General features: G+C 37.0%; 1 protein-coding gene across 2 annotated transcripts in view; it reads left to right on the top strand.

Moving 5' to 3' along the window:
• The first annotated feature begins 7,488 nt into the window (after nt 1–7,488).
• Nucleotides 7,489–12,838, top strand: part of LOC132123384 (cadherin-11-like) — a 50,054-nt gene continuing 44,704 nt past the window's right edge. For both annotated transcript variants that reach the window (XM_059533979.1, XM_059533971.1), the window contains exon 1: nt 7,489–7,981. The gene's annotated coding sequence lies outside the window, so the exon portion shown is untranslated. The remainder of the gene's footprint in view (nt 7,982–12,838) is intronic.

Below are 12,838 nucleotides of genomic sequence, written 5' to 3'. Positions count from 1 at the left end.
GGTGAGCTGGATTGCAGACAGAAGGCAAAAGGGCCAACAAGTGCTTAAGCATATCTCGGGGAACTCCTTCAAGACTGTTGGAAGACCATTTCAGGTGACTACCTCTTGAAGCTCATCAAGAGAATGCCAAGAGTTTGCAAAGGAGTAATCAAAGCAAAAGGTGGCTACTTTGAAGAACCTAGAATATGACATATTTTCAGTTGTTTCACACTTTTTTGTTATGTATATAATTCCATATATAATTCCACATGTGTTAATTCATAGTTTTAATGCCTTCAGTGTGAATCTACAATTTTCATAGTCATGAAAATAAAGAAAACTCTTTGAATGAGAAGGTGTGTCCAAACTTTTGGTCTGTACTGTATATCCATACTAAAATATAAAAAGGTATATATAGACATTTATATGTAAAGATAAATTATAATAAAAAAAACATATAAAGATACAGATACACACACACACACACAAACACAGTATGTTGTTTTGTAGATTAGTTGCACATTTAAATAAAATATGTAATGTTGTCATATATGGTGGCTACATATAATATCATAATTTTATCATTCCAAAATTACCATATAGATTTTATAAACATATGTACATTATTGATGTAGTTGTACATTGTTGCTGCTGCTGCTGCTTCAAAAGCAAGTGCAGGAACTTGCTACTGCCAATAAATAAACTAATACAGTGCTGTGAGACATAAAGGCTTTATTAAGTATTTTTTTATTTATTTAAGACATACTGCTGCTGCACGAATGGCATATAAAATAACCTGTAGCAGATCTATACAGGGGGAGCTGGGGAAGGTGGAGGATTTCAGAAAAACTCTGTAAGCATGCTACAAAATGCTCCAGTGAATGCTAACCAGCTATTTAAATGTAAAGCAATATGATAATTGGCTACATAAGTAACATAAACCAATCAGCTTAGTAGTTTAACACTGTGAATATCATCAGTTTGCCTTAATGACCAATTAGCCTGCGCCTAGGCTCTAAAGTTTCATGACAGATCTTATATAATATAACATAATACATATAAGAAGGCATATCTTTATTTTTTTTTACCCAGAAACTGTAAAATTATATTTTGACTTACAGGTAACACATATGGCAATGTCTCTCTTAATATATGGAAATATACAATAAATCATGGAGTATGCTACATATCTGTATATATGCATAAAGACATGTAATGGGGTCCAATGTTGTCTGGACCTCAAAATGTTCAAAACAGCTTCTCTTGTATTCCTTGGGGAAAAGAAAGGCATGCAGGTTTGAAACAACATGACAGTGATGACATTTTGGGATGAGTTGTTTTTTCCTTTAAGGGAGTGAAGGGAAATTGTATGTCCATGTCGCATATGTTACACATAAACCTCATCTATCCACATATTTGCTCTACAGATTTATTTTTTAAATAAAATTGAAAGGAAGCAGTAGTGAGGATGACATGCAGCTCTCCAATCTGGGGTGTCGGGTTCTTCTTTCCCTGCAAATAACGCTCCAATTTTTATCCAAGCTGTCTTGTGATTAGCCACGGTGGTCCAGCCTTGTCACTAAGGAAATGCCCCATGCCACTTCTTGGCATTGCAAATGAGCGTCAGAGTAAGCCAGCTGGCCCTAGATGGCTCAGTCCCCTTCAGTATGAAACAGGAATTTCTGAATGCTAAAAACCTTGGCCTGTTGCATCCCTCTGGCTGTTTTGAGATGGAAGAACTAAAAACTGACTCATTCAGAAGCTATTTGTGTTGAAATCTGAATTAAATGTTAATAGTCCTTAACGTGTTGGCTGAGTTATGGTTGTATGCTGTAACTGTCATTTTAGTTTCAGGTAATAGATATTTACCTGCTTACAGTCATTAAGCTCAGCTTTAAGGACATTGAGCAATAGCTGGCAGTGTTACAGGGAATCTAATTGTAGCTCCACTTACCTGCAGATGAAGTTTAGAGGAGATCTTGCGTCTGTGGCTTGGCGGTGGGTGGTGTCTCTGATCAGATTGATGGATGAGTTGAACTGAAGGGGCAATAGGTTGTGACAGTGTGGCTCGATTGAATTGTCCTTATTGGGCAAAGGGGAACTTTAGGGGGGAAAACAAGGCATATGAGTGACAGGTATGGCCCAGACGCTGTCTGAGGTTACTCTGGGATGGTGTTTGAAAGGAAGTGCAAATCTCATCCACCTTGTTTAAGACAGTGACATCAGTTAACTCACTCAGCTCAGACTTTAAACAAAGCAGGATACTGTTCAATAAACTGGAGACATGATAAAGCAAAATAGCTAAATCCATGATTTATGTATTTCCCCTATATACATAAGACCCTTTTATACAAAATCTGAATGTATATGTCCTAAAATGACATAAATGACAATTACTGAAAGGTAATTTTTCTCTTTTTTTTTTTTTTTTTTTTTTTGGGGGGGGGGGGTAGATTGCTAGTACATAAATATTGTGAAAACAAGCATGTGCATTTTACTGTTATCTGAAAAGCCTTTGAGCCTCAGTGTGGCTGATTATGACTTTAAGACCCAAGCACAGTGAAAGCAGAAATAAATTAAAGGAACAAAATGATATGGACTGTCTGTGAATGTACATGAGGGGAGATGGAGAGAGTGAGAAAGAAAGAGAGAGAGATGGTGGGCGTGCAAAAGATCGATGCTACTCAACCAATTCTGTGTGTGTCTCTTTTAGGTTTTACTCTATCCATCTGTAAAATAAAATATCTTCATGTGCAAAAAAAAAAAAAAAAAAATGGTGAAATCCCCAGTATAACACGCCGCACTTTCATTTCTTTTGACACAGAAGAAAGCCAAGAACCACAACATTAGACAGTGAAAACAGTAGCTCAGTATTGATGGACCTAGGAACTAGCTTTGTATTAAAGACAGAACAGAACATGGTGTCCAGACAAGCTAGGATCACAATTAAAGTGAACCTTCTTCAGCAATGTACTTCTTTCAACATTTCAAATACAATTAGGAGTTAAGAAGTGCAATACTATAGTTGGTGGAGTTTAAAAGAGAGCCCTAAATTTATGATGGACAGTGTCGGATAAACTAATTTTTATTAAATGCTTGCCTGGGGCCAAGACCTAGTTTTCTCAAAGTATAATCAACATCACCTAGAGCTTACAGGAACTAGTTTATTCCATATGTCATTTCAGGGTTATGCTCACAAGACTGACGTACTATAACAACCAAACTGCTGGAAACAATAAAAGAAGACTATCTGTGGGCTATAAGTTAGAGCATGTGTGCTTGTCTGTGATAATATGTCGAAATAATAACATCATTGCAATGCCATCTTGTTTAAATTGAAATAAAACAAAAAGATCCTCTAAAGAATCTCTTATCAGTCACTAATTTGAGAAAAATGTAGCAGAATATTAAAATGATGCTGTGCCAACACCATATTTGTATTGTCAAGTCAGTCCATTTGTTGGAGCATGTTATCATTCTCCTTGTATGCCCTCAGATGTAGTCTCGGGGTATCATGCTTCTTGTGATCAGATTAGTGGGTGACACATGGCCATGGGGCTGGGGAGACTCAATGGCATCCAGTAGACGAACCCCATTGGGCTCAATCCTATTTACTGGATATCACCATAGCAGCAGGAGCCCTCCATATGGTGGCAAAGATTCCCATTTGAGTCTAGCAGCCTGTTTCCTTTCCATTTGCTGCTGCAGCACAGCCACAGCCCCATTCAATTATATCCGCTATACCTGCCAATGTCCTGCACTCATTGCCCAACTGTCTAAAGCAGACCTCACCTATTTAAATTTAAGGACTCTAAGCAGCAAATAGAGACTAATACTTAGCTTGAGTGACAAAGTGAAAATAGATTAAAGGAATTCACTCATGAATGAAATTCTGTCATCAATTACTTACCCTCATGTCGTTCCAATCCATATGACTGGAAAGCAAATTAATCTATTTTAAAGGCTGTTTCAACTGTTTTTTGCAGATACAATTAAAGTCAATGGGGTCCAAAATAACATTGGATTGGACCCTGTTGACTTTGAGTGTATGGACTTCTTCAGAGATTTGGAAGTATTTGAGGGTAAGTAAATGATGACAGAATGTAAAAAAATTTCTGAACTATCCCTTTAATCAGTTTCCCTCCCTCAAAATAAGACTATGACTAACAGTTTATGTTGTGAATTGTTTCTTTCTGAAGTCTTGCTGAATGATGTTACATACACTTGCAATAATTTCAGTGTACAGCCTGTATAAAAGAAACTCTCAAGCTTTAATTGTCTATTTAGGAAGCAAGTGTCGGAGCACGCAGTCATCCGGTAGACAAAGGTTTCTATAGAAGTTCTTTGTGTTCTCTCAAAGAATTCTCTGTCGCTTAAATGACACCACTGAAATCTTTCCTTATTAGCATATATGCCTGAGAGTGAAACTGTCACCCAGCTGCACCAGCAATTAGCCAGTTTCATCATAAAGACTCGTATCAGCAGAAAAAAAGTAATCATTTGCAGTACGGTGAAAGGCCTTCCTCGTGATTTCCTCATTAAATTATTCATAGGGCTTCCTCCTGCTTGTATGTTTTCCATTTAGAATGACAAGGTTCATTACGAAGATGAAGCTCCTGGAATATTTTTGTGTAACTCTTCTTACAGGGTCTTTTCTGATTTTCTGGAACAAAATCACACGCTCAAGTCGTGGACCACAAGTGAGGAAAGAGTGAAAACCTTCAGACTTTACAAAGCAAGATTAAGAGTGAGAAAAACACAACTGTCTGTTTGCTTGTTCACGGTCTTCCCGTACCTCGTCTGATGTGACACGACCTGATAAAGAGCAAGGACCCCATGTTTCCAGAATCTCCTCAGGTAGAAAGGCGGCACCCCACTTGCAACCATATCTGTGGAAAATCTCTTAAAGAAAATAAAGCGAGCTCTCTCTGATGAGCACCTCCAACTGATAAGGTGTCAGATGTATCACTCCATTAGTGTGACTGAGGTCGTTCTGTTTTTCTTTCATTTGAACTCACACCGCAATAGAGTGAGTAATCAGCTCCTCTCTGTGCTCTGCCGAGACCCCCGCCAGGTCTCTGATCCACCAACAGATATCAGTGTCTCGTAATGGATTAAAATAGGGTTAGACAAAATGGATATTATATCAAAGAGTGCATGTGTCTGGATGCTTCTGCATGTGTTTCTGCAGTGAATACCTGATCAAAACAAAAGAGACAGAGTGATAATAGTTCTGAAGTATGTCGGAATCCAAGCCGTGTTTGCTTCAGCTGCTGGGATGTACATTGGCATGGGTGTCTGATTTTATTTACCCAACTGTGCCCCAGCAAGACAGTGCAATTGATATTGGCAGCCATTTGTTTGTGCGAATAAATGATAAAACAATAAAAGACATGTTCATTTTTGTCTTTTTAGGCATATTGAATGGTGGCTTTAGTCTTTTAATGTGTTACTTCAAAACAATGCTGCCACTGTCGTATAATCACTTGTGGGAAGTTAATAAGACAAACTGCATAAATCGTGTCATGGAATCCTCTCGGGAAACCTCGACAGGCTCTCCTCAGATGTAAAATTGTAAGTTCATACATACGATTTTGAAATGGAAAGGCAAAGCAAGACGTTTTCCTTATGTGACGCCTAATTTGTGCCTCAAAGGAACCTGATTAAAAACTGACATGGATCTGATTGCTCTGCCATCCTGAGGTATCACTGCCAACGTTGTCGCTCTGCTTCAGTTTGCTTTTTTTCTATTCCACTCACACCCCCGCCCTTACTTCTCTCTCTCTCTCTCTCTCTCTCTCTCATACACACACACACACACACACACACTTCTTTAAACCAGCTTTGGCTGAAGCTACCGTGTGAGCAGTGAATCCATTACCCGAGCGACAGCTCAATTCAATTATTAGACGGGCTAATAATCTGACTGAATTGATTGTTCACTATATCCCCAGCCAAATGGCTAATGGAGAGAGGATCATGTTTGAGATTTCTTGCCGTATAGACAGGAATAGAGCACATGCTGAATATAACCAGGAGCTGCTCTTAATGAACACCACAACGCTTCCTCAATCTGAGACTGTGGAACCTGAAGTCATAAATACGCCTATTGAAATCTCGTTTTTACCAAACAATCATTATTGTCTTCCTTTATTATAACGGTGTTGCAAAAACAACACCAAAGAGAGAGAATACATTTTTTTTCATCTCATTAAACTCTCCATCTAAACAGAGTGTTTTGCATTTCTCTTGATAGACTCCAAATGGGATCCTGAACAGTGATATTACAACAGTTTTATTTTTCAGCATGATCCACATTCATTTCCCTGCCTCAACCTTAAGCCACAAATGGAAAAGAAGTGGGTCAAATTGCAGTTTCAGTAGAATACCAATTTCAATCAACAATGCACAATGCTAAGAGTAGACATTCCAATTAGCAGGGCAGTAATGGATACCATAATTATAGACCAACCTACAATTAAGCTCTGACATGATGGCCAGAGTAATGGTCTTACAACGTAATGACCTATTTGCAAAATGAGTTTTTGTGAGTCATGTGCTGTTCTCGACAGTGATTTTATGTGTGCAACACCGTATTTAACCTTAAAAATTGTATTACTCTGAAAACATAGTCATCTTTGAAACAGGGGAAACTGGAGAGTTGTAAAACACCTTTACATTCAAAACGCAGCATAGCTTTGAGTACCTTAAAATCGTTATAAAAAACTTGGAACAGGTTTTTATTAAACCATTATTATTGTTATTATTATTATTATTATTATTATTATTATTATTAATATTTATTATTATTATTATTATTATTATTATTATTATTATCATCATCATCATCATTATTATTATTGATTAATTAGGCACTGTACACATATATGGTTAACAGGTGTTTCTGTCAGAGCTGTTACAATTTTTTTGCATCACAGAACAGCTTTAATTTTGTATTGACCAATCAGGTCATAACTTTTCATTTATTTATTTATTTATTTATATTAAATTGATAACATCAAAAGCATTTCACATATTTGCAAAAAAAAAAAAAAAAAACCACCAATAAAAAATAAACTAATAAATTATTTTATTTTATTTATTTATTTACATACTGAATTTAAAAAATGGAAGACATAATTTTATTGTAACAAAAAAATTATAATAATAAAAAAATTAAAAATAATATAAAATTGATTAACAAAATGAATCCACTCATAACTTGCTGTATAGCAGTCTCCGGTCTTTCCTATAGCCATCACGTCAACTAAACAAACAACAGTAAAAGTTCGAGTTTAAAAGAGTCATTGTGGATTCGCAAACGGTCTTTATTAGTTTTATTAGCTCGACTTTGCAAAGAGAATTGTGGCACTTTTACCATTTTTATATTATTTTACTTTATTGAGACGAGTGGGTTTTTCATTCCCCAGTGGGGGCTCAGCTTTCATCCGCCTGTTTTGATTGGAGGAGGATTTTAGAGGCCGGTTTAACAGTTACGTTGGCTGCTCGCTTCAGATGGGACCGCACGACAGGACAGATGAGAAACTGCTTCCATCTGGAAACGCGGGGACAGAAGGAGGGTCGACACGACTCAGTCACCGGCGGTAAGACACACATCCTGCTTGCGTTACATCGCACCGGTCATCATCATCATCATTCCGACTGTTGGAGGAGCAGAGCGAACGTGCGCGCAGAGCAGCTGCACCTGACTGACTGATCGTGGACATACAACAGTCTTCATTTAACAGTTGCCTTCGGTACTTACTTGAAGGAAGAGGGGAGAAAAATAAATACATACATACTAATAAAACAAGCGGCGTTTTATGTTTTGCTTCAATTCTGGGAGAGGACTTTGGCAAGGAGGACCCTGCGTCTGGAGTGCTAACACACTGACTGCTCTTGTTGGATGTTGATTGTTGGTCAGAGAGAAGAAGTGGCAACGTTTAGCCGCTGTTGGGACCATCACTGGACAACTGGTGTCGTCTTTGAAAGTGTTCTGAAGGTAGGAAGTGATGCTGCTGTTTACGACTGAAATGCGCATCATATCAACGCTGGACTGTATTCTGAGGAATGGAGAGGACAGGTCAGCCGTTCACACCAAAGGTTTTCTCCATTCCTCAGCAGTCAGCTCTCTTGCAGTGACTGCACACCTATTGTAAACCGTGCACACTTAGTCTGAAGTAAATGTGAGCGCCCCAGATGACATTCAGAGGAGCGATTTGCTTTCGTGGAGAATTTGCTGAAACATGGAGCTCTTACTTATGGCTCAGCGAGTAGCTCAACTTTTAGTTTTGAGCTGCTCTTCAGATCGTGAGTACGACGTGGTATGCACTGCGTTCCACTGAGGCTAAGCAAATAATAATAATAATAATAATAATAATAAAATCACGTAGTCAAGTTAATAAAATATAGCCTGTGTGTAGTACAGAAATACGCTGTAGTTTTATTTTTAATTGTTACATATTAGCCAATCAGTCTATCAGATTTAATTTTGTGACTTTGGCATTATTATAATGACTGTCGATCATGCACAACTTCCCATGCCGTTTAATAGCCTATAGCCTGATATCCATTATAACGATTCCATCTGGTGCATAGTACAGGATTTGTGTCCCCGGATTGTTCATTTGTTAATTTATTAAACGAGTTAAAAGTTAAATCGATTTTTATTATTATTTTGATAGAAGTAATGGGGTTCACGAGTTTGTGGACTGTAGAAGGGAATGCGAGGCGCCTGTCGCTGGAGTGAATCCACAAGCGCCTCAACATTCACGGTGAGGAATGAAGGAGTCGTGCGGTGGTGAGAGAGCACAACCTCGGGCATAGAAACAGTCATATAGCCTACCCCCCACTGTGAGAATCACACCATGAATCATTACACAAATCTTTTATGAACAATATCAGCTCTGCGTTTCCTCGGTAGGACGCGTAGAACTAGTCAAGACAGTGAACGATTTAGTGAAGTGAAACAATGTGTTTAGATCTAACAGTTAAGGAAAGGCCTTGAAAGCTGGATTTTGTATTTAAAAATTATTAAAAATGACCTTTATTTATTTATTTATATTTTTTTGAAAATCATATTTTGGTCGTAGTTAAGTTATGTTTTTTTAAAATTGTGGTATGTATTTGTCAGATGCAATAGGTAAAAGATGTCTGCTACTTTGTGACAGTTCTCAGATACAGGCCTAAAAAGATACCCACATACACATACATGTATATATATATATATATATATATATATATACATGTATATATATATATATATATATATATATATATATATATATATATATATATATATATATGACCCTGGACCACAAAACCAGTCTTAAGTCGCTGGGGTTTATCTGTAGCACTAGCCAAAAATACATTGTATGGGTCAAAATTACAATATTTTCTTTTATGCAAAAAATCATTAGGATATTAAGTAAAGATCATACTCCATGAAGATATTTTGTACATTTCCTACTGTAAATATATGAAAACTTATTTTTGAAATATTTTATTAGTAATATGCATTGCCCAGAACTTCATTTGGACAACTTTAAAGGTGATTTTCTCTTATGTGTTGTTTTTTTTCTTTTTTTTTTCTTTTTTTTTTTGCACCCTCAGATTTCAAGTAGTTGTATACGGGCAAAATATTGTCCTAGCCTGACAAACCATACATCAATTGAAAGCTTATTTATTCAAATGATGCATAAATCTAAATTTTGAAGAAAAAAAAAACAAAAGAAAAAACAGTATGACTGGTTTTCTGGTCCAGGGTCACAATATATCCTTACCTCAATCCAATACTAATGCATTTGGCATTTAAAATAACATAAAAAAATTATAATAATTAAATAGATAATTGAAATTGATAATTAAAATGGGGCATCACAGAGATAAATGAATGTGTATACACACACACAAACATATATTTATTTATTTACATTATATCCATATCTCAATCCAGTACTAATGCATTTAAAATAACATAATAATAATGACAACAACAATCGTAATATTTGAAGACCACCATGTACGCTCACATGCATTCAATAGAGGGTGCTGTTGTTCTTTTTAGTCATGGCCCAGTTTGCTTACAACAGTTTTGTTTTGAAGGGCCACTCAAAAAGATTGAGCGCCACCGTCTGTGTTGCTCACGCTCCCGAGGGATGCAGAATTCAATCTAGCAGAGGCTCTGGCTAATGCTGTGGCACTTTGTCAGGATTAACATCTTTCTAGTCAGTGACTTCTGTTACCTTTGGTGTCACATTACCACCTTGGAGTTGTGTACAGGGAGAAAAAAATGAAGCCCCGGTATCTTGCTCTTGCATTGTGCTGGGTGCTGCGCTGCTCCAGTCCCACATCACTGCGGGTCGATAGAGGAAGAGACTCAGTCATTTTCAACAAATAAAGGCATTTGTTATGGTGACTGGTGAAGCTTCTCAAAGAGACCTTTTTTTTCTTTTTCTTTTCGTCACATCTGAACAAGGCAGAGAGATCTCTGTGCTGAGATTAATTTTCAATTAAAGAAATAAATACCTCAGCTAGAATATATTTTCAGAGCTCTTCTGATCAGTCCATATCCTGTGAGGGAGCGTTTCATTTCAGCCTTCATTAAAGCCAGTCTTTTGAAAGGCAAAAGCAAAGTTACGATCAGACAAACAGCGCTTTGGCACATCATTTGGCTTTGCTGAAAAAAAAAAAAAAAAAAACGTAAATTAATCTCCACACCTAGGTAAATTCAGTCATGTTGATGCCTGAAGAAATTACTTCTGATTCTGCTGGCTGCCTCCTCGACAGTATGGTCTCATTGTGGTGCTTTCTACTCAGGCGCAGAATAATGATGATTATACCAACAGTTGGACAGGGCCAAGTTGTTCGTGCCAACTGTCTCCAGTGCAGGAATCTCATGCCATCTGTTAGTGACCTTGGAACACAGAAATACAACTGTCTGACTGGTAGCATGGTGCTATAAGAGAACCCTGCACTTTCTAGGGGTCTTTCCTGGTGAATGATTGAAGTGCTTCTTTTGATCTGATAACCAGCTTATACAATGGCCTGCATCTTTAAGTGTTTCTACAAAGATTCATGAAGAGAGTCTACATTTACTGCTCTGAAATTTGGTGGATGAAATGTGGCAACAGGAGAATAAATTGGATGCTTTATTTATTTATATTTTTTTTTTATTCCCCTCAAATAATTATTAATAGTGTATTTGACACAGTGGAGAATTATAGCTTCATTTACACAAAGCAGCCTTCATGCTGAACGTGGTTGTACTAATCACTGCGTGGGTGCGTGGAATACATCCATTCACCCCTATGAAGAGCAATTAGCAAAGCAGAAAATCATACACCCTTTTATATGCTAACTTTTAGAGCAGGGGCTGATTTTCTTTTCTTTCTTTCATTCTTTTAACGCTTTACAAGGCGGTGCAATGACAAACATTATTCATCATTTGTGATCTCACAACTAATGCTGTACAAAAATGTTGAGATGTGGATGACTATTGAATAATACCTGAGGTGATCTTCTTAGTGATACAGAAGTATATGAGCATGAATTGATATGGAAAGTGGCTGCAACGTGCCAGTTGCAGTTTGGTGTTTGTTGTTTTATGAGATTTGGTGTGATATGTGATCTCGCACTAAAATGTTGGCAATCTGAAGCCTGCTGTTCTGAAAATGCATTGGAATATGAATGAAAACACAGGAATGTATTATGAATTTGCTGCCAACATTATGGCATGCAAGATGTACTAGGCTTCACTGTTAATATTCTTCATTTACCCTGGATAGCCTGGAGTGTGACAGGCCAAGTAGATTTTGTCAAAGCGGTTTTGAAATACTTTTTTCTGATGTCAAGTCCACTCTTTGATCTAGCACTATATCATCATACTGCTTTTTTTTAACCTTTGCCTTTGAAGACCATGATGTAACTCACCCTTCTTTCACTGTTGTGTCCTGTATTCTTTTATGGATGACTATACATGGATACTATACCACATATTTTAAAATGATTCAAGTGCACTGCTGTTCTCATGCTTTTATGTTTTTAAATGCATTTAAATGCAGCCAAACATAATGCATATATTAAACAAAATTATGAAACGATGAAAGGTGGCTTTTTTATTTTATTGAGAGATTATCAAGCATGTGGACAGATTTCATTTTTATTTATATGGTATTGCTTCACATGGCTTTACTAATAGTTATAGTACATTTAGGATTGGCATTATTTGTAGCCTATTTTTCTTAATGTATTCAGTCTTATCATTGTTATGAAAATGGACTTTATATAATATTTATATATATTTAAAAAGGCTAATTTTGCCAGTGATATTTTGTCCTGTAGACCCAGTCATTAAAATACTTCTTGAAATAATTTTTGTTGAAATGAACCCAAAATACCAAATCTTGCTGCATTCTCTCAGAGCTGACCTTTAGAAAGAAAGCACTGGTCATAAGTGATGTCTTAGGTGTATGGCCAGTAATAGGCCAGATTCTTCTCTCAGGCTTGTTGGCCGCAGAATAGCAGATCACATTATCCTGAACCTATTTCCACACAGCGCAATTAGACATGAGACACGTAACCTTTTCTTCAATAGTGTATCCTACGACAGAAATGCCACCCCACTTTTCCTCTCAGTTTGAATTCCAGCCGTTATACCACTGATAAAACAGACGTGATGGGTCAGATATTGGAAGCACAGTAAATATTTTATTTTATAAGGATGACAACATGTGGTTGCATGTATATTAGGTCCTTTTTCGCAGTGGGAACCTTTTCATAGTACCAGAACTAATTGTGGAACTACCCACTTTTGGGCATTTTCACACCACCTGAACTGGGTGTGATTTTATTACCTGAC

Source organism: Carassius carassius, chromosome 3 (genome assembly GCF_963082965.1).
Source record: "Carassius carassius chromosome 3, fCarCar2.1, whole genome shotgun sequence".
In the NCBI taxonomy this organism is placed as follows: Eukaryota; Metazoa; Chordata; class Actinopteri; order Cypriniformes; family Cyprinidae; genus Carassius; species Carassius carassius.
The sequence above is the reverse complement of the archived record's forward strand: the minus strand, read 5'-3'. Positions and strand labels throughout refer to the sequence as shown.